At 34.5% G+C, this 27,973-nt stretch overlaps 1 protein-coding gene across 1 annotated transcript in view; it reads right to left on the bottom strand.

The window, feature by feature from the left end:
- The window catches only part of LOC149567485 (disease resistance protein Roq1-like), a 139,980-nt gene that overhangs the window by 104,482 nt on the left and 7,525 nt on the right, over positions 1 to 27,973 (bottom strand). The window lies entirely within an intron of this gene.

Here is a 27,973-nt window from a genome sequence, read left to right on the forward strand (position 1 = left end):
TGCTCAATGATGAAATTAAGAGTCTAAATGTTATGCACTTCTTGCTGGTAAACCACTTTGCATATTAGCTTGCATTTTAGGTTCATTTTATAGCTTAGTCTTGCATTCTTGCATATGGGGAGAGCTCTCTCTTCATCTTTTTGTGGACATATCAGCTAACTCCTTTCATATATTTCTTTACTTTCTTCTTGTTCATGTCTTTTCACCTTCTTAATCTTTCGCTTCATCTCTTTTCTATCTTATCATCACATTATATAAAATTTTTGACCTCTTAAATAATTTCAACGTCCTAGATTCATTTTCGGGATCGAAATCCAAATTCGAGTTCACCTTGATGGTCAAAATTGTCTTTTGAAATTCTACTTTCTTCTGAGCAGTTAGCTGACCTTTTGAGGTCTAATCTCTGAATCATCACTGGGGCATCTTCATTTCTTCATGTCTTCATCATTTCCATACTTCATATCTACTTCAATTCACTATTTCATGTCTACAATCACCTTTCTACTCATTTCAACCTAATTTTTATGCTATATCCTTCAAGGTCAACTCTAGTCAAACTGGGGCATTTTATCAGTTTCTTATAGTCATTCTTGGGTTCTAATCATCTATCTGTCATCTTGGACATTGCTCTATTCTAATTTTCTCACGTCTAGCCAGTTTTTGCATCCCCTTACCTCATTTCAATTTCGATCCCGAGGGGGCAGAAATACTCTATTGCTGATTGTTACAGCTATTTATTTCTTAGGAGCATTTGTTTGACCTTATCACTTGCTCTTGGTCTATTCACTTTGCTAGGTGTTAAAAATTTTTTTTGGATCCTAACATCATCTTCCTAATGTTCAGTACTACCACTATCAGGCTGTGCATTTAGGACTTGCTATCTATTTCTGCATTTCATTCTTTGGAATCAAACGTCTATATCTATCACCGCCTACTTGGCTTTCTATTTTCTTTGACATAATGTGTTCCCAGATCGATCACACATTAGTCAAAGAGGGGCAAATGTAATCACCTAAAAATGGTCATCTAGACTATTAGCCCCCTTCTCAGCATTTTGGCTAAATTAATTTAATCACTTACCTAAGCCAAATTGCTAATAATCAATTTATTTGATTATAACCTATAGTTTGACTATGCTATCCTAAGTTCATTATTTGATTAAAAGAACATGTCCCCTTTTAATTAAATAAAAGACCCCATTCTTCTAACCCACTTAAAGTGCACACATAAAGTCCTTTTTCTATTTTACAATTAAAAGAAAAGGTTTGTGAGACTTTTGTCTTATATGACAAGTCAACTTATATTCTATTGGTTGACTTGTGTGTGCACATGGATCACTCCTATTTTCGAATTCAACCATTGATCATCCACCATCTTCATCTTGATCTCCACCGTCCGTACATCTTTAAAAGGGAGAGAGCTTTCCCCTCAAAGCATCGATCCTCATTTTGAATATTGTTATGCTGCAGGTTTTCTAACAGGTTTCTTTGGAGCTTTGTGGAGAACTTCTATTTCTTGTCTACATTCTCTCATACCATAGCATTTTAGCTTAGATTCATGTTGCATGTTAGTTTAGCTTCTATTTTGCAATAATCTCTCACATAGCTTAATATTTGGATTGTAACACTCTCATTCATATTCTAGCATAGCTGCATTTGACATTCTCATTCTAGCTTAATCTTCATTTGCATTGCATCCTTGAGGAACTCCTTGGGACATTTGCATTCTTGCATCTTGTCTTTGGAACCTCCCATTGCATGGTTTACTAGCAAGAAGAGTATCTCTAAGGCTCATCTGAGAGCTTTCTTATTCTTGAAATATACTCTCTTGCACTCCATGGATAGGGAGCTCTAAGCCGGCATCCAAGCATTCCAACTCATGGAATCGTTTGGATAGAAGGGTTTAGAGTGGGACACTTTCGAGTGTACAATTATTATATTTCTAATTATGATATACTGCACAATATGTTAAATTCATTAAGTAGATTTATTTGTACTTGTAAGAGGGCTAGACAAAAAAATTGGTATGATGGAAAACTTGACAAAACCATATAACTAAATATGTTTTGAGTTAACAATTATTTGTCTATCATATTGAAACTTAGATGATCAACTAAAAACTTTAATTAGACTTTGGGCATTTTGTGTGTAAAACTAGACTAAATGACAAGAGAATCAAAGAATATTTTTTTTCAAAGGAAATATATTAATAAATTTGAAAGATTCATAAGATTCTTGTTAGAAAATTTTATATTGAATTTATAATAATAAATTACTTTAAAAGTTACTAATAATTCTATTATAATTAATAGATACATAAAACATAAACTAACTTTACCAAAATGTAATATACATGGGACAAAAAATAAAACAAATAATTTAAAAACAAAACTTACCTTTACATTCCCTTACTTCCATGTGCACATTGCCCCATGCAAGTTCATGTGGTCAAGGAAGCATGGCATAGCCATCCGGCCATGTCAAATGCCCATGGCTAAATAGCTAAAAAATTGCACTAGATGCGACCGTTTTGAAAATTAATTAATTAATTTAGAGTCATACAACTATTGTTATGTGAATTTTAAATTAATTAATAAATTTCTAAGGTGCAAATATTCAGTTGTATAGACGTCACCATATTGAATGGTGGGGTCGGACACTCATTGCCCATGGTCGATAGAATCAACATATTAGTGGTTGGATAGAACATCTGACTTAGAGTAGTCAATGTGATGAAATGTACATTCCTACAAACACATTGTTTGAAGTGCATCAATAAACATGTCATCCCATGGTACACATATCTTCATGAATCTGATCTCAGTTCGCCACCTCCTTTCATTTCATAACTGCGACATCTATATTTTAAGAACCTATGCAAGGAAGTTTGAGTAGGTCATTGATCTAATAAAAAATATTGAGAAATCGAACCCAATGCTATCAACTATGCCTCTCATATGTTCAACAAAATTCCAAGTTTCAGTCAAAGAACTTTCAAGCAAATGTGCCAAGGTGAGAATACATGAAGGCTGATATATAGTGGGTTTGGGGATCTAGACACACAAAGAAAAATAAGGAGCATACAAAAATAGAGTTGCACCCATCTATTTATCAATATAATAAAATCATTTCACCATCCCAAAATGATAGCTTTATAATAAAGGAACAAATACATCAAGACACCATCATGAGAGGAACTCTTAATGCTTAAGGTACTATTTACAAAGCTTATTAGTTCAATTATACAGCAATGAAAGTTTCTATTTCCCTTCAATGTTTTGACCTTCATAGAAGAAATGCATAAAAAATATGGGAGCATCGATAAAGCATGTAAACTATTTGATCGGATGTATCCTCCTAAGTTGTGATCTTGTAGGTATTGTAGTTCACAAGCTCTACCTGCATAATTACTTCCTGAAGTGCAATGATCACGTCAAACCAAGTGTTGAAAGATGAAGGCTCGAGATTGGCATGATGCAAGGAAATATCAAGTATGATCCATTTTTGGTTAATCATGAGAGAAAAATACACATTCAATGATGTGATGAATATATAATCATGAACAACTATCAATCAAAAATTGATTGTCAGATGATGATTCAAATGATCCAACCTCTTCATTCCAAAAGTGCATGCTAGAAATATATAAAGGATGCCACAACCTATTTGAAATGCAAAAGATGAAAATGAATATGAGAGATGTAATGACTGCCCTTGCAAAACCAATGCCACATCAACCATCTTCATAAAAATGCAAAAAATTCAATGAGAGTCAAAGTCCATTGAATATTGACTAGTCAACATTAGTTGATTAACTATCATTGATGTAAACAAAAATAGTACATATACATACATGCTCAAATCTTAAAGAAACCATAAAGTCGTTACCAAATTACCAATACCAGATACCGAATACCAGATAGTCTAACCATGATGACCAAGTTGGAATGAGCTCTAGAACTTGTCTAAGAACACAAGGGCGAGAATATTGTAGGAGTGCTTTACCACCCTACCATGAAGCTGTTAAGCTTCCCCGAAATCTTTCTTGGCATGAAAGATACCTAGCCTGGCAATGAGATAGTCTAAACAAGTAAAACTTAGAGGAATAATGGAATCGTGTTACATAAATAATAGCAAGAACATTAATAGGTCAACAAGATAACAAAACAACATTTTCTTAGTTACCACTTCAGTATCATAGTCCTATCTCCATCATTTATAAGTAAATAAAAAAAATCATAACATGGTTTATCCAACATTGAATTCCATATGCCCATCAACATACAAGGATAAATCCATAAGTCCTTTAGTCATGGATCAAATAATTACATCTTTTTAGCTCATCTCTAACAAGAAAAACTAGTCCAACTTCCAAAAGGGCATATAAGTATTACCATCAATTCTCTATGGACACATGTTATAATTACACATATATTAAGCCAATCACTTAGTTAACAATGAAAGTCTTTCTCCATCAATTAATATTACTAGTATGTTATCCTATCTTGAATACCTTGCATAAATCATAAACACACAAGATGTATATCAAGTAACAAGAATGACACCATTACTTTCCATCCATCAGAAGATCATATTCTCTCCCCCAACTTATAGATTCTATATATAATGTAGGAATTAATGGGAAATATAATAATGTCTTTCCTAAAAATGTAACGTATGCATCATGAAATGACCATATGTAAAGTAACATGATAATTTACAAGTCAACATCCTTCCATGAGTTACTATTTCCTAAGCATAGTTAATAAAGCCGCGGTAAAATAAATGTTGAAATAGAACTAATCCCCAGATTATATATATATAAAAAGGATGGCCATGTAATTATTATTTTCCAAGAGAGCTCCTAAGTGCCCAAACTATATTTAGCAACCAACTCAAGTAAACAAAAAGCTTACATACTTAGCCAAAACCACCAAAGAGTACGATCAAAATTCAATAAGGTCAAAAATAATAAATTTCTAATAGAATTTTACTACTGTCTAAATCTCCTCTTTTACAATTCTATGTTTTCATAATCATTTTTCAATGGAATAACATATCACTAAAGTTATACTATCACATATTTTGAAGCCTTTTTTTTAAGTGAAAAGAAAGACATTTCTCCTTCAAATTCCAACTCTTCCAAACTAGAGCTATAGACTTAACAATAACCAATGCCTCTGTAAAACGTGGAAAACTTCACCATGTATCTAGAGGCAGATTGTATTGCCTTGAAACAATCAAAATACCCTTCTATTTGGCTTCTAGAGAACTAAAATACAAGACAGGCCTATCCAAGAAGCAGTATTCCCAAAAGTTATTATAGAATACAATCAGAGTTTTAGGAAATGATTTCCAAGAGGATTCAAATGTTCAAATTAGACTGTATATAAATTAATAAGTACAAGAGTTTGTTACAGAGATTTTATAAGTGATAGGCCACACTATGTCTAAAACCCAGGTACTGGGGAAACTAGAGGCTCGTTTAGTAGGCCACAGTATACCCTGATAAAACCCTATCCACATTCCCTGAATGACATCAACGAATAAATAAATAAATGGAATTGCATTATTCAAACCCCCAATCTTTATTAGACATGCATCTTGTTTGACCTACAGTTCAGATATTTTTAAAGGCACCCTGTTACAAAGAATATGTTTGAAACTGGAAAATCAATTTGTTTATTCTATCTTGTACAGACATGCGATTCAGAAGTATTATGGTATAAAAATATAATTCATCTTGGAATTTTCCCATTCGATCAGCGATGGATAAAAGTGATTCAATTGATAGTCATGGCCATGAGAATGATGTTCTAGAGCCACTTGCAGCTAAGGAGAATGAATGGAAGTGCAGTGGAGGTCTAGTAGGGGAAGAAATAAAGAAATAGTGTTGGATAGTAGGGCCAATGGCAACTGTGGGTTTATTACAATATAGCTCGTGGATGATATCTTTTATGCTGGATATTATCAACGAGCAAGTAGAGAATAAAGGTGCAATGAAAATTTCCTAGCAATACAAAACTTCTAACGTCATTCACTGACCATAATAGAATTACTGATAATTGACAAAGATCTTGCTTCTTCAACAAAGCCATTCTGGAAATAAAAGAGTGGCAGGAATTGATTTCAAAAGAAAGTATTAATAAATACTTAAAGATTTGATAGAGATGAGAAATTTAGCATACCTAGTGATGAGGCAAAGAAAGCCAAGCTATCCCAATTTTTTTTTCGTTATTGAACACAAGGGTTACGAACAAGTTGCGCCAGGTAAGGAGCCTCTTTTCTCACATGATCTGAGATCTTCATATGACTGGCTCTAGTCCTTCACCGCCTGAGTGTCAAAAAAGCCAACTTGCAGAGGCCCTCCAGAGATGAGAGTAAGCATTTTTTAGGCTCACAGATGAGTATGCGGTAGATTTACACCACATGGAACCATCTTGAACCTCACATATTGGAGGCCCTGTGATCTTGCTATGGAAAACATGTTTACTGAAGTGGTAGCGCTTATTCCTCTAGAGTCGACAATAACATCTCCATTCGAGAAGATATCACGAAGGGTGAAGCTCTTTAATCCAATAGCAAAGTTTGTAAGCGGATCCAGATCTTCTCCATAAACAACCCCCTTCATATAGGAAGAATAACTACCAAAAATAATGAATAACAGCATCCTGAATATTATGATTCAAATCTCTGCCAGCTACCTCTGCTTTTTCCTTTAGAATGTGAAGGCTTGTGAGTAGAGGAATTCTGAGGAGTTAAGGAATATGTGAGAAAAAATGCAAATTAATATTTCAACAACTCACAACCCTAAACCTAAAATTTATACTCGGCACTAAAAAAAACTGCTCAGCACATGAAGGTGCCGAGTGCCAATTTTACTCAGCACATGAAGGTGCCGAGTGTCAGATAGCTCGGCACTTGCTCGGTGCCGAGTGACAGGCAAGAGGTGCCGAGTGAGCTCGGCACAAGAAGAGCTCGGCACGCAATAATTGCTCAGCAACAATGGATGCCGAGTGAGCTCGGCTCCAACTAAGAAAGAAGATGTCGAGTGTTCTGTTTCAAACTTAAGAAATATAACTTAGGTAATATTTCAACGTGAATGCTTTCACCATTAAAACCAGAAAGCCAAAACTTAAAGCTTTCAACCAAACTTGTTAAATCCAATGAATAGAAGATGAAGAACAATGGATTAAGTATGTTGCTTGCTTTCTATTCAACTGAGATTTAAACTATTACAAAATCTGGGAGCATTCGGCTTCAACCAGAAAAATCCTAAAATAACCTTAAACTGATTATGCTTTAGAAACTTTAAACCTGCAACTCTAATGGCTGCATACATGAATGCCTAGAGAAATCACTGCTTCAACAGGATGAATCAAAACAATAACAAACTTACAAGGTAACCAGCAATCAATCACGTGCAACTGCAAGCACGAAACAAACAAACTTTCTTCTTCTTCCAGCGACTGATCTGCTGATCTTCTCCGCTCTGTCTGCAGCTTCTAATCTGATCTGCTTGATCTGCACTTAATAGAATGAATGTTGAAACATTCCTTTTTTTTTTTTTTATCATATTTCATTTTCCCTCTCAACGTTCAAATTTCAAACTCTCACCTACCAAAAATGAATGCCTGCCGTCCATAAATACCTACGGTGCTGATAGGGTAGATGGGTGTGGGGCTCGAGGGCAAACAGCTGGCGTTGGCGTTAATTTCCAACACTCCCCCTTTGTCCCGAGCCAAACAAAACAAGGATCACAGCTGATCCACATCAACTACACCAAGACTCTGTCTTAAGTGCACAAAAGTTCCAATGCCTAATGGCTTGGTAAAAATATCTGCTAGTTGCTACTCTGACTTACAAAAATTCATTTTGATATCCCCATTCTCCACCAACTCTCTGATGAAGTGATATCTGATTTCTATGTGTTTGCTTCTCCCATGGAAGATTGGATTCTTGGACAATGCAATTGATGAGATGTTGTCACAATAAATTGTGGTTTCATCCTCTTGCCTTTCATTCAAATCTGTCAAGATCCTCCTTAGCCAAATTGCTTGACATGTTGTTGCATTTGCTGCAATGTATTTAGCCTCTGCTGTAGATTGAGCAACAATAGGTTGCTTCTTGGATGCCCATGAAATTGCACCCGATCCCATATGAAACATGTGTTCGAAAGTGCTCTTCCTATCATCTAAACTTCTAGCCCAATCACTATCTGTGTATCCCACCAACTTGAAATTATCATTTGTAGTATACAAAATCCCAAATCCTTTGGTACCTTTCACATACCTTAGGATCCTCTTTCCCGCTTACCAATGGGAATCCTTTGGTGTTTCCATAAATCTGAAAATTAGACTTACTACATGCATTAGGTTTGGCCAAGTTGTAGTCAAATACATTAGACTTCCAACCATACTCTTGTATAGTGTTGGATCCACTCTCTTGCTAGAGTCTTCCTTGCACAACTTCAGACCTACTACTGTTGGTGTAGGGGTTGCCTTACTGTTCTGCATTTTGAATCTCTCCAAGATTTTCCCTGCATACTTTTTTTGAGAGATGAAGATGCCATCATTCATTTGTTTTACTTCTATGCCTAGAAAGTATTTCAAGAGACCTAGGTATGTCATCTCAAATTCACTTTTCATAGCCTCTTTAAACTCACCAATTAGAGCCTTATCATTACCAGTAAAAATTAAATCATCTACATACAAGACAACAATCAATACATTACCATCTGTTGTCTTGATGTAAAGAGTGGGCTCACCATTACTTTTGCTAAAGCCATTGCTCATCAGATATGAGTCAATTCTATTGTACCATGCCCATGGAGCTTGCTTGAGCCCATAAAGAGCTCTCTTCAATCTATATACTTTATGTTCTTCACCTGCAACTTCATAACTAGGTGGCTGCTCCACATACACTTCTTCTTTCAATACACCATTTAGGAAGGTGGACTTCACATCCATTTGAAATACCTTCCACTTGTGCTGAGCTGCAATTGCTATGGTAGCACGCACGGTTTTCATTCTTGCAACCAGGGCATAGGTCTCATCATAATCTCTGCCATACTACTGTTTGTAGCCCTTGACTACCAGCCTTGCCTTATGCCTATCAATCTTGCCTTCAGCATTGCATTTGGTCTTATAGATCCATTTCACTCCAATCACTTGCTTCTTGGGAGGCAATTTAGTTAGCTCCCATGTCTCATTCTTTTCTATAGCATCTATTTCCTCATCCATGGCATTACACCATTTCTTCTCCTTAATATCTTCCTCAAAATATACGGGACCACTATGAGAAAATAATGCAAAATTAAAACTCTCATCATAATCTTCATACCTTTCATCTTGGTATATCTCTCTAAGACTTTTGGTCTTTCTTGGTAACAGGGAGGAGAGTGTGGGATTGGAATCTTCACTACTATTTTTTTGCTGACTAACTCGGTCTTCACTGGTACTCGGCACTAACACTCGGTCATGCCTAGAGGAGCTCGGCACTATCTGAATCTGCTTGCCTTTTTTCCTATTTGCTCCTTCTTCTAGCTGTTCATTAGCATCTTCTTCACTCATAATTGGCATTTTACTAGAAGTGCTCGGTGACTCATCAGTTGAACCATACCAAGATTGATTTTTAAGAAATTCCACATCTCTTGAAAGCATCATCTTGTTGTTTAATGGGTCATACAATCTGTATGCCTTTGATTCTGGGCTGTACCCTGTGATAATGCATTTCACACCTTTATCATCAAATTTCTGCCTTTGCTCTTTAGGCACATGTGCATATGCAACACATCCAAACACCCTTAGGTGTTCAACTGTCCATCTTATTCATGACCAAGCTTCCATTGGAATTTTGTCACGAACTGCCTTTGTGGGACACCTATTAATTAGGTAAACTGTTGTTGCTACAACCTCTCCCCAAAATTCAGTTGGGAGACTTTTCTCTTTCATCATGCTCCTTGCCATTTCAACAATGGTCCTATTCTTTCTTTTAGTCACTCCATTTTGCTGTGGCGTATAGTTGGCTATGAGCTCTTTCTTAATGCCATATTTCCTGCAAAAATTTACAAAAGAATTCGAGGTATACTCCCCTCCTCTATTTGATCTAAGGACCTTGAAATAGTGTCCACATTCTCTTTCAGCCTGGGCTTTAAATTCTAAAAATTTATTAAATGCTTCAAATTTATTCTTTAAGAAATACACCCATGTCCTACGACTGAAATCATCAATAAATGTCATAAAATATGTACTCTTCCCAATGGAAGTAACTTGCATAGGACCGACTAGGTCAGTATGCACTAATTCTAATGGATATCTAGCCCTCCTAGAATTTTCAGACTTAAAAGGAAGCCTATGTTGCTTACCCAAAATACAAGCCTCACACTTGTCACAAGAATTTTCTACATGTGGCAAACCTTCTACCATTCTTTTATTTGATGATAAATTCAAACCAGCATAGCCAAGATGACCATACTTTAGGTGCCATAGCCGTGAGGGGTCTTCAATCACACTCCTTAGAGCTAATTGTGTGGGGGGGTGCAGCACGAATTTGAGATGAAAAGCATGTCTCAATCCTCAAGGGAAACATTCTGTTCTTGGTCATTTGAACTGCTGCAAGTAGGTTCTTGCTCCCATCCTTTTCTTGAATGACACACATATCATTCTCCATCAGCACTTTGTATCCATTTTGAATGAGCTGACCAATGCTCATCAAATTGTGCTTCATACCAGGGGTGAAATACACATTTTGTATTTCCCTTTTCTCACCTTTCTTGGTGCGGACCATAATAGATCCTTTGCCAACAACTGGTAGGGTTCCATTGTTACCCTTCTTAATTTCTGATTTGAAACTCGTGTTAATGAATGAGAACAAGGTTTCATTACCACTCATGTGGTTGCTACATCCACTATTGAGGTACCAAACCTTAGGGCTTCCTTCTTCACCAACATTACACATGATGAAGGCAATGTTTTCATTTCCCATATTCACATCAGCCACATTTGCTTGTCCTGACTGATCTTTCTGCTTCTTCCAGCATTCATTTGCATAATGCCCATATTTATGACATTAGTAGCATTCTACATTACTCTTATTTGAGTTGTAGTTTTTCTTACCTCCTCTTGAAGTAATTTGTGAGCTACTTGCTCCATCTGCTCTTCTTGAGCTTTCTGCTACAGCATTTCTTTGTCCTCCATTACCTCGGCCTCTGCCTCTGGAGTTCCTACCTAAGCCATTTCTTCCTCTACCCCTTCCTCTTGGATTTGACTAAGCCTTGAATGCTTGGTCTTGAGTAGAAGAAGATGTGGATCTATTGATCCTATACTCATGGGTTTGAAGAGAACCCATCAACTCATCCATTATCAAAACAGTGAGGTATTTTGCCTCTTCTATGGTCATGACCAAATGGTCATATTTATGAGGTAAACTCCTCAATATCTTCTCCACTATCCTCTGCTCTTGATAGTCTTCTCCATTTGACTTCAGTTGGTTAATCACATTGGAGGTCCTTGAACTGAAATCTGCAACTGATTCATTTTCCTTCATCTGAAGGTTCTCAAACTCCCTCCTTATGTTTTGTAGCTTTACAGTACAGACTTTATTAGTCCCCTTGAAGTTTGTCTCAAGGATATCCCATGCTTCCTTTGCATAATTTGTTTCTGCAATCTTTGGGAATACTGTTTCTATCATTGCTTCTTCAATCAAACTTAATGCCTTAGCATCCTTCCTCCTTGACTCTTTCAAATGAGTCTTCTGTGCATTTGTGAGAGCAGCATATTGAGTTGGATCAGTCACATCATTGAATCCATTTACCACAAACTCCCACAAATCATTTGCAACCATAATGGTTTTCATCTTCTTTGCAAATGTATCATAATTCTATCCATTAAATGATGGTGGCTGCTGCCATATCTTTCCTGCATCTCCTGCCATGTCAATTATCCCAAGAAAAAAAAAATGCCCTAACTCACTTTGGATGTGGGGCCTCAAAGCTCTGATACCATGTGAGAAAAAATACAAATTAATATTTCAACAACTCACAACCCTAAACCTAAAATTTATACTCGGCACTAAAAAAACTGCTCGGCATATGAAGGTGTCGAGTGCCAGTTTTACTTGGCACATGAAGGTGCCGAGTGTCAGATAGCTCGGCACTTGCTCGGTGCCGAGTGATAGGCAAGAGGTGCCGAGTGAGCTTAGCACAAGAAGAGCTCGGCACACAATAATTTCTCGGCAACAATGGATGCCGAGTGAGCTCGGCTCCAACTGAGAAAGAAGATGTCGAGTGTTCTATTTCAAACTTAAGAAATATAACCTAGGTAATATTTCAACGTGAATGCTTTCACCATTAAAACCAGAAAGCCAAAACTTAAAGCTTTCAACCAAACTTGTTAAATCCAATGAATAGAAGATGAAGAAAAATGGATTAAGTATGATGCTTTCTTTCAATTCAACTGAGATTTAAACTATTACAAAATTTGGGAGCATTCAGCTTCAACCAGAAAAACCCTAAAATAAACCTAAACTGATTATGCTTTAGAAACTTTAAACCTGCAACTTTAATGGCTACATACATGAATGCCTAGAGCAATCACTGCTTCAATAGGACGAATCAAAAAAAAAAAAAAACTTACAAGGTAACCAGCAATCAATCACGTGCAACTGCAAGCATGAAACAAATAGACTTTCTTCTTCTTCCGGCGACTGATCTGCTGATCTTCTTTGCTCTGTCTGCAGCTTCTAATCTGATCTGCACTTAATAGAATGAATGTTGAAACATTCCTTTTTTTCTTTATCATATTTCATTTTCCCTTTCAACATTCAAATTTCAAACTCTCACCTACCAAAAATGAATGCTTGTCATCCATAAATGCCTGCGGTGCTGATAGGGTAGATGGATGTGGGGCTCAAGGGAAAACAACTGGCATTGGCATTAATTTCCAATAGAATATCTCGTAGAATGGGGTTTGGGCTTCCTTTTCTAATTGTCTTTTTCACATTCTACCAACCCTAAATTACTATCTGTTTGTCAAAAACTAATTGTCCGTCTATCAAAAACTAACAATAATAATTCTTTTTAACTACTTCTTCCACTTCAAATAGTTGCATTCAATGAATAATATCCTCTTATTAATTTTATTTAAAATAATTCCAAATGGCAACAATGAGACCAACTTATTCGGTTTGCTAAAATGGGTTGTGACAAGAGAGGAACTAGTTAATGGGAAGATGTGAATTGTTTGACGATTCTACATGAGAATGAATGATATGGAAGCTGAAAATGAATGCACAAAGAGATATGATTCAATATTTCAAAAGTGTAAATTGAGATAGATTGAATCATAAGTGGATGAGAGAAATATCGTGGATGTTAGAAAGAGAAAATGCAGATAGTTTTACCAACCATGTTTTCTATTTTGTAGATCTGAAGACATATTTCCAATTAAATTGGAAAGTATGCAATCTCACATAGTGGGGATTCATTTCACTAAAGAATTAGTGTTTCTCTTGTACAAACCATTTTGATTAGTCCAATACTTTATTGTTTATGTGATGTAATGGTTTCAATTTTCTATCTTTGCAGTCACTGTTGTTATTCTCAGGTTAATTTTTTGAAGGTTAATGAACCTCACTAGAAACATGTAATTAGAGGTAGTATTAACCATAGAAAGGTAGTTTCTAAACCTCAAGTCTATATAAGGGATCATTTTTCTTTGTAAAAAGGGAGGAACTTTTTTGGACTATGGAATTAGAGAATACTTATGTTAAAATTTTGGCAACAAGACAATTTTTAGAAAATGTGTGCAAATTTTGTCTTTGTAATCGAAAATTCCTCTTATGTTCTTGGTACAAGAAAATAAAGGAAAACACATTTTGGGTTCTCATTCTACAAATCTGAATTGTTGAAGTGTTGATTCTCATGAGTGTTTTCATGGTATTATGCAAATGTTCATGAATCATTGAATCAACATTGTGATAATGATAACCTTCAAATGTAGCTCTTGATTGATCATATTGGTGATTAAGTTAATTTAGGAAAAATCTGACATTGTTTGGTGCATTCATCATTAGTAGCTTCCTTTTTATCTTTCAAGGTTTGAATTCTAAATACACCCATCATACTAGGGAGCTACACCTCTCAAATGCAAAGGAATATTGTATTTTGATTGTAATCGATTGCAATCGCTCCAACTATTGTAACATTTTTCACTACCCTTAGGGAAAAAAATGATAGTTTCACTGAAGCACTTGTAGTAACAAATTTGTTTGCAAACAGTCATCAAAAGTGAGCAAAAGAACATCAAATTTCAAGCCTTGAGATGGCCATGAACTTATCCAATTTTGGGTAGTTTTATGATTCCAAACTCTCCAACTTATTTCTAGCTTCGTCCAACACTTTGAATTTTTGAAATCCGATGACTGGATCAAAAGTTATGTAAGTTGAAGATAGAGCACTAATTTTTTATTACTTAAAATAAGAAATCTTAACTAAGTTAAGATTTAAAATCTTAAACTCCAAAAAAAAGTTAATAGTTTCAAATTCAAGTTTTTTCATAACTAAAAGAAGGTAAAGAGAATGTTATAAGATCTTAACTAAAATGATTAGGGTATTACATAAAAAAATTAACAAAGTTAATGATCCCAACTTTAAAAAATAAAGCCTTAAAAGTTTTAGAATCAAAACTCAAATCCCAAACTCCATACTCCAAAGAATAACCTAACTCTTGGAAACATTTTACGTGTCTATAGCCGAAGGCATACCCTTTCTCAACAATTTCAACTTACTTTTTGCATCCACAGCCTATGTTGCCCTGCAGGTATACTAGTATAGATATCTTAAATAAATCTATCTAAAGAAATGCCGATAGATATCCATTATAAAAATGGTTAAAATTTAATATACTGCATCTAAAAATATTTTTATTTCTATTCTTTTTTGCACTCTCTTAATTTTTTATATTTCAATTTTTTTTTTGCACTTTCTTAAGATTTTATTTATTTATTTATTTTTTTAAATGACTATTTATCTCTTAAGTTTATAATTTTAGCAAATATTTTATGTAATATTTATTAAATAATTGTTTAAAATTATGTTGTATTTATAATAAATAGTAAGATTTTGACAGGTAGAAGATTGTCAAATTTAACCTAAAAAGTAAATGTTAACATTAACACACACACACACCTTTCCACTCTACCCATTTTGCCATTTTCTAGTGGCATTAATAAGACATGGTCGTCCACTCCCATCTACCTTCTTGTCTGCCTGCTATGTGTTCGAATACTCTCTGTCGCTTGGTGTGCCATAGAGGAGTTTCAGAAATTGGGATAATGTGAAGGGTTTTCACCCTCATATGCTAACTACTGAGTGAAATCCTTAGGCATGGAGGGGTTTATGTGCTTTCCATCAGAGGAGGGGTTTTATTGTTCTCATTCTAGGTACAAATGGCTCCTACCACAAAGATGGTTGTCATTGGTTCTATATAGGGTTCGGCTACTATGCTTGGAAAAAATATCTCACCCATTGTCTAATTTTAGCCTCACATACCTTAGGCTTGAATGTTAGATTTCCCTACAACATCATTGATTTTTCCCTCTTAGTTATCTGTAGATTAAATCTATAAAATCATTTCTAGGTTTTTTTTGGGCCATGCCTATGTGGGCTTATTTTTGTGAGTTTGTTATACTGAATTGTGCATGCTTTCCCATGCTTAGTAAGCTTTCTGTTCACAGTATGCTCCCCTCCTCTAAAATCTTGAGCAAATTAGGTTTCATTCCATTTTGTCAAATCTTTTCTTATTTGTAATTTCTTATTTGTTATTTCGGTTTTAGTGTAACTAAATTTTAGAGGATAAATGTACTTTTGGTTGTCAAAATTATAATTTATTCCCTCCTACTTTCAATCACTCTTTACTCTGTCATCAATTTAGGAAGCTATTTTTTAATACCGCTATTTTTTTCCTATGAGAAGACTATTTTAAGACTGTCCTTTGCCAATATCTGTAACTTCCTTGCTGAGTGCTTTCAAAAGACAATGGTTTTAGGTTAGTTTTTCTGCTGGTTCCATGTTGGGTTTTAATGTGATCTTCATGTGAATTAGTCCTTAGCTTTGCAATCATTGTTTTCTTTTTCATGCCATTTACATTACCCTTTGTTTGTTTTAACGTATTGGTCAACTCTTAAAAAATGAATATAATATTCCCTTCAAAATTATGAAACAAAATTGGGTGGAAATTGACTTTTCCATAAATTTATCTACTCAGTTTTAAAAAAGGAAGAAATTGTTGTTACACTAGGCTATTCAATTTTTGTCTTGACCCCATTTTTCCCAAATTCCTCCTCTTTATTTTCTTTTAAAAATCCTCCTCCACAACTTCTCCATAACATGGCATTTCAGTCTGTGTTAACAAATACAAATTACAGTGGAATGTTTCACTGCATCATTTTTCCTACTCCATAATTGGCATAATTGTAACTTGACATCTGATGCCATTTATACTTTTACCCTATTCTTTTCTTAGAGAAATCATGTACAAGTTTTATTTCAATGATAATCAGTGCTCACCAAGCTCATTTATTAATTTTTTTCTTGTGACTTTTTTATGGCTTCTGCAAACTAGTTTATAGATATGTAAATTCTATTTTTTGTGTTATTACAAGACCGGAATTTAAAGCTTTTGTAAATTTATCTTTTGAATTTATTATCTCCTATATGTAAAAGTAAACATTGTTGCCTTGATAATGTTGGAGGTTAATGTTACATAACTATTCAACACTTAACAATTTCAAATCTAGACTGTAATACTACATTTTAAAAATTAGAGAGGTAGACTGTTATATCACTATGATAATTTTGTCACATAAATATTTATCTATGAATTCATGCACACTTAACTATTTACATTCACTGAAATAGAGAACATGCCCAAGAGAAATATGTGCTAGCTTAATTCTAATCTACATTATCTGATGTCTAATGCATTAGGAAGTTCTTTGTATTTGGATATATTTATTGTTTGACATCACTTTACCTATGTTTTTCTCATCTATTTTGAAAAATGTATCACATTCCACTTCCAAGCACCATTTTCTTTGTCCTTACTATGAAGTAGGTCATCACATTCATTATTTGGATTTTGCAGTCACAACCTTCTAACAAAAAATTAAGTTCTTTGCTATGTTCCCCAGGGATGCATATCCCCCCAAAAAGCAAGCATTTCCCCATCCCTGAGACTTCATTGGGGACTTGCATCTGTCCCCAATTTTTTAACATGCAAAATTTATAAAAAAAAATTAAAATGTCACTTTTCCTATTCCTATTTGTAGTACCCCCTCCCAAAAATTGACAAAAAAATTTGCCATCCTAGAAACTTAGGGGAACATAGGATCTTTGTTACCAACATGACTAAATTGAGTTTAGTCTTATCAATCATGACTCAAACTTTGTTGGTGTTGACTTCTACAAGACTTGCTTGGAGTTACATACCTCTATACCTTATTGACTAGATCCATTGTGATTGTCATGGCATAATCAATTTTATGATTAGTAGATGTGTTCATAGTTCTAAAATTGCTAAGGGCATAGAGCATAATATACCTACCGGGGTGAGGGTATCCCTAGGTCATCAAGATTTGCTGCCTATAGTAGTGAGTGCATATTACCTCCTCCAATCAAGGTTTACACCATGTACTTCTTGATAAACATGAGCTCCCATTTAAACCATGAAATTTGGTAAACTCAAACTACAATATGGGCAAGATATAAAATGCATAGCTTGTATCATGATCTAGTATTGTCCTAAAGCACCCAAATGTAACATACACCCTTGATTTCTCCCCCCTTTATTTCTGCTAGAGATAAGATAACAACTGGAAAAATGAGTTTTGTTGCTTAGAAAATTCTAATTTGAATCATTCAAAATTTATTCATTTGTTGAATGCAGTGATATTGTAGATTTAATATGCATAGCAAGGTTGATCACATGAAATGCCTTTACAAATAAGCCCACTATCCAACCTATTGAAATATCTCAAAATGAGATCATAACTCATCTTCATTCTTTAGCACCACATGTATTGTTTTTGCCTAAACAAACTTGCCTTTGATGATTCAAATAGTTATTACAACTTTCTATTTTTGATGTTTATAATGTTCATTATCCCCTCTCAGTAATTTATCAAGAATATACAGTGTAGAAGAACACTTTTGCATTTCTAGATTTGCAAGAGCAAGAATGTCACATTGATTTGGTTGTGTAGGTGTTTAGTTTTAACTTATAACGATGCATATTATACTCATGAATGCTCACTTGTCCATTGAAAGGTGATCATTTTTATGTATAATATTATCTGGTATTTATATTTGGAGAATTATTTGTTGCAATAACCCGATATGATGTTTTTTCACAATTATGCACAAAATTCATCTAAATATTGATGCAAAACATGCTAATTCATCTAAATATTAATGCACAATAGGTTGATGTTAAATATGGTGGAATATTGTTGTTTAATTAGATGTTTGCATATTAGGTAAATCTCATTCCTTTATTGTTTGAGACATATATGTGGCCTGATTTCCTTGAAAAAAAATATGGGGCCTCTTTTCTCAGAGCCTAAGTCCATATGATGTTGATCATACAACACTTTCAATTAACTATCTCATTGACAATATATAGATTTATCACAACTAGAATGAAGGAAATAAAAAGATGCAACTATCTTTCTTCGGTATCTACATCTTCTTCTTTGTCTACAATGAAACCATTGTTATTCACAGGCCTAGTTTCTACATCTTATTTATTAGTTTATTCTTTGGTATCTACATCTTCTTCTTCGTCTGCAATATGAAACTACTATTATTCACAACCCTAGTTTATGTATCTTATTTATCAGTTGAGAATAGGCTTAACATTTTGTGGGGAACTATATACTACCCTTCTTGAAAGTTTCTTGTTTGTATCTTGCTAATCATTTGTGACTCCTTGCAATATTCTGCTCTGTAGAACTATGTAGAAAACACCATTGCATTACAATCCCAATTCTACTTACCAAAAGGTGCAAATGCATTATATCTACTTCATGTTTGTTTATATTACAAAGGAATTGAAAAATCATTTAAATGTGACATAGCATTAGGCATGGATAAAAAATATTTGCATAGTTTTTCTGATTCTATTTGTGGAAAGTGATTTTTATTGACATAGGTAAGTTTCTTTAGGAACATAACATTGGCACTAAAGTGTTATGATAAATTTAATGTGTATTTTGTAAAAGAGGCTCCATACATAAATTAAACTAGAGCATTCATGTATAGATTAGGTCTGATTGTAGAAACATTTAAAAGTTTCTTTTCTGATTCCTATATTTTTGATTCGCTTCTATTGTTTGTAAAATTTAAATGTGCAAGATTCGACCATTTAATTATTAGATGTGCATGATTCTATGGTTTAATAATTAGACTGCAACTGTGTCTTGGTTTATAGTAACAATATTAGACTATGCTACTTACATTTAGAAGATTTTGGTTGTACTCTACCACTCAAAATTTATTATCCTAATATCATTACTATGTTAACTCGAAAAGAAACGTGCATTTTGCCTCCATATAATAGTGCTTCTATTTGCACTAAGTTTTAGCTATTACATATGGGGTTTGGGCAAAGGATTCCTATCAATATCATTATACACGCAAAGAAAACATACACCCTAAGTAAAGATTATGATAACTCCCAAATAAAACCTATGGTAGATCATGAAAGTATAGCTAGCATGCTCAAGGGGATTAGGCATGAAAAGTGCCAATGGACACCCAAGGTAAGTTGGAAAATCTCTTATTTTTGTCTAACTTATAACTTGGCTTGATGAGGGCTTTTTCCCAAGTTTGAAGTGTGGAACTGAGTGGAAACATAAGAATAAAAACAAAAAGCCTTCAATTTTTCACTTAGCAGCCAATAATAGTCATGCCTCCATATAGCTTTATCTCATACTACTTACGAGATTCACTATAAAAAAAATTCCACATTGGAAGTGTAATGTAGATTTTAAACAATATGAGGTGGTGAGAAAACTTGAGAGGGGATGAAAATTGTCAAGGGAGAAAAAGAAAATAAGAAGAAGAGAGCTTGATACATATTAAAATAGATGCAGAGACAAAGTTTCATGGACTTTAAAATATAGTGAAATAGGAATGGACAAGCAATATGTTGATTCAATCCCTCAACTTTGTGCAAATCATAACTTTTTTGGTTTTATTTTTGAAATGTTATTAATATTTGTTAGTAGAACCCATGGATTTCAAAGGACACAAGTCCATATTTATTCAAAAGTATAATTTTTCTAGAATGGCTTTTTCTATTTCATCTCATCTATTTCAAATTTGAAAGCTGGCATTTTATTGCCTAAGTTGTAATCTTGTTTAGAAACCAAAGTATTATTATATCATGTTTTTTTTATGAATAATGTATGAAGTTGGAGGAGCACTTTCTAAATGTATATCTATATCTAGAGTTGCATAATAATATTTCTCATTAAGCTTTCAAGTAGGAATGTTGTTCACATGTGGCTACATATTAGGGTGTTGCAAGTGTATAGGGTCCTAACTTTTAATACATTAAAATCAATGTCCTAGAGTAAGTGAAACATTTCTTTTTGCTTGAACACTATTTCTGTATTCATAGTGTCTTCTCTTAGTCTCTAACTCTTTGTGATTGTGTTTACCCTATTGTACAAAACACAAAAAAAAAAAGATGTATACTAACAGTCTTAATACATTAATACTTTTAGGTATCTTGGACAGTTGTTCATCCTCATGTGATTAATTGGAAAATAATTGTTAAAGTTATGACAAATATTTGTTAATTAATTGACTCCTAGAAGACACTAGTAACCTATTGGTTAGGTTGTTTTAATCGAGAAGCAACTAGAAACTTCTTAGTTAGGAATCAACTAGAAACTTCTTGGTTGAGTTGTCTTGATCAAGAAGCAACTAGAGACCTCTTGGTTAAGTAGTATAAAAATGGGTTAAGGGAGGCATTTGGATAATAGAACAAAATAGAGAACAAATAGAGTTGTAGAAGCATTTGCAGTGATAGAAAAAAGTCTTGCAGTGTTAACAAGGGAGATAGTGATAGCGTTGGGGATAGCAGTGGGAATATTAGCAAGAGAAATTAGGAGGTTGTCTAAATTCTACCAATGAGAGGCAAGGAATTTTGTATCTCTTGATTTGCTGAAGTTAATATATTTTCCATCCGCAGAACTAGTTTTCCCTTAGGGGTTTTTCTAAGGATGATTTGTACAAAAATATTATATTCTTTGTGTTCTAAATTTCTTTCTATATTTTATTGGTAAAGTTCCAATCATGTTATTTTTTGATATTAGCTGTGAATTTATTTTCAGTAGTTTAATAATCATTTATGATAGTGATGCAGGAGAATCTTGCATGGGAAAATTATTGAAAAAAAAAATTTGAAAAAAAACTGGAGGAGAGAGAAAGTGACGAAAATTAGAGGAGAAATAATTTAAAAAATAAAAAGGGGAAAAAAAGGAGAAAAGAAAGGAAAAGGGGATTTCTATTTTTGAGGTGCATAGGTGGCATAATAGAAAAAATAAATAATAAATGGTTGTCATTCCATTTATCGAGGTGTGTGGGAAGAATTCTAGAAAGTTATGAATATTGTAGAAAGTTGTGGATATTGTAGAAGGTTATGGAAGTTGTAGAAGGTTGTGGATATTGTGTAGGTGGAATTTTAGAAGGTTGCAATAAGTCATGCATTGGGTGGTAAGTGCCTATTTAAGCAAGGCATATGAGCATTTCTAATCAAGCTTGAGAAGGAGAAGCTTGAGAAGTGGAAGCTCGAGAAGGAGAAGTTTGAGAAGGAGAAGCTCAAGAAGTAGAAGCTTTGGAAGGAGAAAGCTTGGAAAGGTGAAAGTTATGGAAGGTGAAGCTTGGAAAGCTTGGAAGGCTTCAAGGTGTGAAAGAGAAGGAGGAAGTGAAGAGTGAGTTTTCCTGAGTCTGTGGACAGAGCACCGAATGTGAGGCAGTTTATAGCAGGATTATGGTGGAGTTGTGAGTGTAGACAGAGTGCCAGTTTACACTTGGATCTTGGATAAGGTTAGAGAAGAGCTAGTGACTGTGGTTTAGAAACAAGGAGGTTGCTTGGTGGCTTGCGAGCACAAGTTGAGATCTTGGAGGTTTCTACTAGAATGTGGATCTAGACTAGCTTGGGTTTGGATTGGATCTTGAGAGATCTAGCAGAAATGTTATTGTAATTGCTATTGTATTTCAAGTATAATCAAATTTCTTGTGAAGCATTTTATCTCTCTTTGTCTTCATATTGTGGCATTTTTGGTTATGAGTTGGTAGGGTGGTGTGGCCCTTCATCAGTGGTATCATAGTGTACCTTCATCAAGTGGTATCAGAGAAGTAGCTTCATTAGTGGTATCAGAGAATGAGTTCCTAAGTGTACAAGCAGATCACTGAAGTGTGAGGTAGTTTGTACCAGGACCTTGGTTGGGTGAAGTTTATCAGAGTGGGGGTTCTTGAGCATGTAAATAGATCACCGAAGCTAAGGCAATTTGCACTAGGACCTTGGGAGGACATGCAGATTGATCGATTGATGCAGAGATAGAAGACTGAACTTGTTGAGGCATGATTGTGGAGAGCTGGTGGATTGCAAATCCATTGTCCTAGACTTGTGATGTGGTTCCTGATTGTTTGTGCGAGGTTGTGGGTTGCGATCTAACTTGCAAAAAATTTGGTTGTCACAAGGAGCATGGGAAGGATTTGTTGCAGAGGGTTTATGAAGATCTTGGGAGATGGCTCCAAGAGGATTGGACCCTACGATGATTGCAAAAATCCATGATATAGTGGAAGAGGATGGTTTTGTTGATCAGTTTATGGAGCTTGATGTAGAACCTATAGTGCAAATAGAGGTTGTTGCTGAGGATATTCCTAACCTTGCTGATGTTGGGATGGAGATTGGTTTTCATGATCAGTTGGTTGAGTTTGACATGGAGACTACAGAGCATTTGGTCGTGGATGATCTAGTTGATGTTGGTGGTGACTTGTATGTTGCAGAGCACTTGGTCATGGATGATCCAATTGTTGTTGGAGCTGAGTTATGTATTGCAAAGCATCTTGTTGTGAGCAATGATATTGCTAGTTTGGCATGTATTGATGGAGATCTACATGTTGGTGCTGATATGGAGTTTGTTGTTGCTGATATGGAGTTTATTGATGCTGGTGTCGATTCACCAGTTGCTGATGAGAATGAAATTTTGTTGATTAAGCATTATGTGTAGTTTGTTCCTGGGAGTGAGCATGTTGATTGGATGGTTGAGATTTTGGTGTTTGACATATGTTTGCAGATGTCGAAGATTTGCATGGTGGTTTTCTTGTCCCTGTTGAGGTGGAAACCTTCGGTGAAGATGAAGATGGTTGTAGATCTTTCTTTTTCGGTGTCAAAGTGTGGGACACACTTTTCTATCTACCGGGGGAGTATGATGCAAGAGCATCTTGCATGGGAAAATTATTGAAAAAAGAAAAAAAAATTGAAAAAGAAAATGGAAAAAGAAAAATCTGGAGGAGAGAGAAAGTGACGAAAATTAGAGGAGAAATAATAAAAATAAATAAAAAAGGGAAAAAAGGAGAAAAGAAAGGAAAAGGGGATTTCTATTTTCGAGGTGCATAGGTGGCATAATAGAAAAAATAAAAAATAAATGGTTGTCATTCCATTTATCGAGGTGTGTGGGAAGAATTCTAGAAAGTTATGAATATTGTAGAAAGTTGTGGATATTGTAGAAGGTTATGGAAGTTGTAGAAGGTTGTGGATATTGTGTAGGTGGAATTCTAGAAGGTTGTGGATAAGTCGTGCATTGGGTGGTAAGTGCCTATTTAAGGAAGGCATATGAGCATTTCTAATCAAGCTTGAGAAGGAGAAGCTTGAGAAGTGGAAGCTCGAGAAGGAGAAGCTCAAGAAGGATAAGCTTGGGAAGTAGAAGCTTTGGAAGGAAAGCTTGGAAAGGTGAAAGTTGTGGAAGGTGAAGCTTGGAAAGCTTGGAAGGCTTCAAGGTGTGAAAGAGAAGGAGGAAGTGAAGAGTGAGTTTTCTTGAGTCTATGGATAGAGCGCCGAATGTGAGGCAGTTTATAGCAGGATTATGGTGGAGTTGTGAGTGTAGACAGAGTGCCAGTTTACACTTGGATCTTGGATAAGGTTAGAGAAGAGCTAGTGACTGCGGTTTAGAAACAAGGAGGTTGGTTGGTGGCTTGTGAGCACAAGTTGAGATCTTGGAGGTTTCTACTAGAGTGCAGATCTAGACTAGCTTGGGTTTGGATTGGATCTTGAGAGATCTAGCAGAAATGTTATTGTAATTGCTATTGTATTTCAAGTATAATAAAATTTCTTGTGAAGCATTTTATCTCTCTTTGTCTTCATATTGTGGCATTTTTGGTTATGAGTTGGTAGGGTGGTGTGGCCCTTCATCAGTGGTATCAGAGCGTACCTTCATCAAGTGGTATCAGAGAAGTACCTTCATTAGATAGGAGATTAATGATCAGTGATTGCAATAGTGTCAATTTTCACAATACCTTGTTGTACAAAACACATTAAAAAAAAAGCTGATGTATACTAACAGTCTTAATACATCAAAATCATGGCATTAAAAGCAACGGAATTTAGTGGTTTCTCAAAACATTATCTATTCAGTAACTTGCATCAGCTTATGATAACACAAAAATATTGAATCTTCCATTTTTGTAGCTTTGTTCCAAAGTTAAAACTATGGCTTTTGTTGGAATGGTGGTATTTTCCTAAAAAAATTATATCAAATCAATAACATATTTTCAAGCTTGATTTCATAACTACAATAAAAATTCAAAAAGGAAAATTAAGAACTATTTTCTACTCCCATATATTTGTTTAAGAAAATAATTAAATCATTATTATTCTAAATGCTCTCAATTGGTCCCTTTTTGAGTAACCGACATCTGCTAGTCAAAACTAAGGTTTGTGATAAAATCCAATGGTATGTTATTCTTAGACATGACCAAACTTTCAACAGGGAAACTTCTTGAAACTCAAACCTACAGGCACTCTTCCTACTTCTAAAAGAAATTATGAAAGAAAAGACAAGGTTTGCATCAATTATAGGTATAATCACATATTTTCTTAATCTCTGCTACTGTTTGGGATTTGGGAGGGAGAGTGGATTTGTTTCTAAATGTCTATTCTTGAGGCAATAAATCTATTATTTATTACCATTATTTTCCACTCTTTTCAAGTCAACAAACATTGCTATTTTATTTTCCTATTTCATGGATCTTCGGTTCATATCACAATTGCTAGGGGAGAGAACGCAATAGTTGAGCACCTTAACTTTGCACTTCTCAAAATCTTAAGTAGAAATTTCAAATCACTCCCATTTTTTGACAATAGCTTACTTGGAAGGTCTCCTTTTTTTAACTAAGGTTTCAAAGTGACATCATCAAATATGGTGCCACATTAGCATGCTTTTTGCCAAGGTGTCCAAAACAACCCAAAAAAAAAGTGAGACCAATTGTAGTGCATTAGAGACTCCCATGCTTGTGTAGTAGATGTGGCATCACACTATTGGTTATTTTTTGGAAAAAGGGACACATTTCATTCAATTATGGATAGTCATCTTTAGCAAGAACAACTTTAAAGTTGAGACTATTGGTACAATCTTGTAAAAAATGTTGGATATTAAATCAACAAGTGTGGGTGTTAAGTTAACAACTCCTATCACAACCATTGGAAACACTCACGTATTGGGTCCTCTCCCCTATGTTGTGCTCTTAACACTTTGTTTTCATTCAGTGGTTTTCCTCCATTTATAGATCAACAAGAGTAAAATTACATTCCTCATTTTCTTTAAATCTCCATTTATAGATCGACAAGTGTAAAATTACATTCCTCATTTTCTTTACATAGCTAACTGCTCACCTTGTACCACTCTACATATATCATACAATGGAAATGCATTTTGACATATAAATAAACCTACAAATGGCTCAAACACCTGATTAGTAAAATATTGGGACACTTCAGTGTACCCATTGCACCCCACAATTCGATGGCTAATTATTTAATGGAGAAAAATTTGAGCAAATTCAACTAGCTAGTGTAAAATCTAAATCCATGAACTTTGTCAAAATCTTATTCTCCTACTGTGATATTAAAAAAAATAGATGAGATTGTGGAAATGCAATTAGTGGGCTCAAAAAAATCAATCATGCAACAAGCATGAGATAATGCTTCAACTAAATGTCATGGCTATTGAGCTCAATCTTGCATGTTCATAATGGAGACAAAATTCTTATTAATGTTCACAACAACGGACTCAATAAGGATACCATTCATTGGCATGGAGTATAACCACTTTTCCAAATCATGAACTATAACTGCACAGTGGTGAACATGGATGTTTCAAATACAAAGCCAAATTATAAGATTTTTTTTAGCATCTTCCTATTTGTGCTAACATGGAAAGATACAGGAAATGTGTAAGAAAATTCTTTGCAGTGTGAAATATGAGATCATAGACAAGGCATGTGAACTATTTGACAAGATGCCTGAACGAGATGTAGTTTCATGGAATGTATTGATTGATGGACTTATGCAGGATGGACATAAGAGAAAAGAATGAGTGTTGTTTGAAGAAAATACTTGAAAGAGTTTTGAAAATGAGAATATTAAGAAAAATAAATGCATGTGATGTTTGGGGTAGTCTTGATCAGTTTAAATAGTGAAAAATTTTGCATTACGGAGTTCGCAAGTAACATGATAGGAAAATTTAAGTGTTCCTCTATGAATGAGATTTTTCTTCTACAACCTATGCTAATACACCCCACCTTGTGCAGAGAAAGAAGATTTTGAGAAATGATGATCATTCATTGAAGCATGTAAAATATTGCTTAAGAAAAATATACTTTTTATGCAAACTATTTGATATAATGTCTCATATAAATGTCTTCACATAGAATTAGCAGACATAAAATCAAAATATTATCTCCTCCTCAATGCCACACCAAATCACAAGATTTAGGTGGGAGTTAGATTGGATTCTCATCTCATCTCATAGTGTAATTACAGGCTTCTTTGGAAAACATGTGAGCAAAATGTAGAAATTTATATATGGAATTCAAATTGTTTGTTGAAATTCCAATAGCTATACACACAAAGATAAATGAATGCAAAGAGGAAAAGTGAATACAAATAGAAAACATAATAATTGTTTGACATTCATAAGATGGATTCATTTTAGTTGTTTCCAAGGGTTGATATTGTCATAGATAAGATCAATAAAGCGTTCACTCTAGGATCATAGGCATCACATATGAATTGCTTTAACAATGTTCTTGTAATATCAAGGAAAGAAATGAAATGGAATGAAGATAGAATGTTCACAAATTCACAAAATGGGTTTTGCAATGAAATCTAAAAGTACTTGGGTAAATGAAGCATGACTCCAAATACTTCTTCACATTATAAAATCTATCTCAGGTAGATTACCAAACTCCATAGTTGACCTCATGCCTTTAGTGAGGACACCTTTCAATATGTATGTGAAGTGCTTACATGTTGACAATATGTTTAAAATGGGTTTTCTCAGTGGCTCCGTTTGGGGTTCATATGAATACAAAAGGAAAAATATTTGACACAACATCCAAAGTAATTAGAATTGTATTGAGTGTGATGATTTACATATATGTACAATGCTTTTGTTAAGAAACCATCATATAGATACACCTAGCACACACCCTCCATGCCTTCACCAATATGGGAACTTTGGAATGGGTTTGGGACATCAACAATGAATAATGGAAGGACACAAAAGTTATGCACCATTTTTGTGGGATAATGTCTAAATACTTAACTATAAACGGATGTGGCTATCCTCTTTACAAATTTGTACTATTGACTAAAATTCAAAAAAAATGAAAACAAAATGAT

This window comes from Cupressus sempervirens, chromosome 3, assembly GCF_028749045.1.
Source record: "Cupressus sempervirens isolate cs-2001-9-10 chromosome 3, ASM2874904v1, whole genome shotgun sequence".
Taxonomy (NCBI): Eukaryota; Viridiplantae; Streptophyta; class Pinopsida; order Cupressales; family Cupressaceae; genus Cupressus; species Cupressus sempervirens.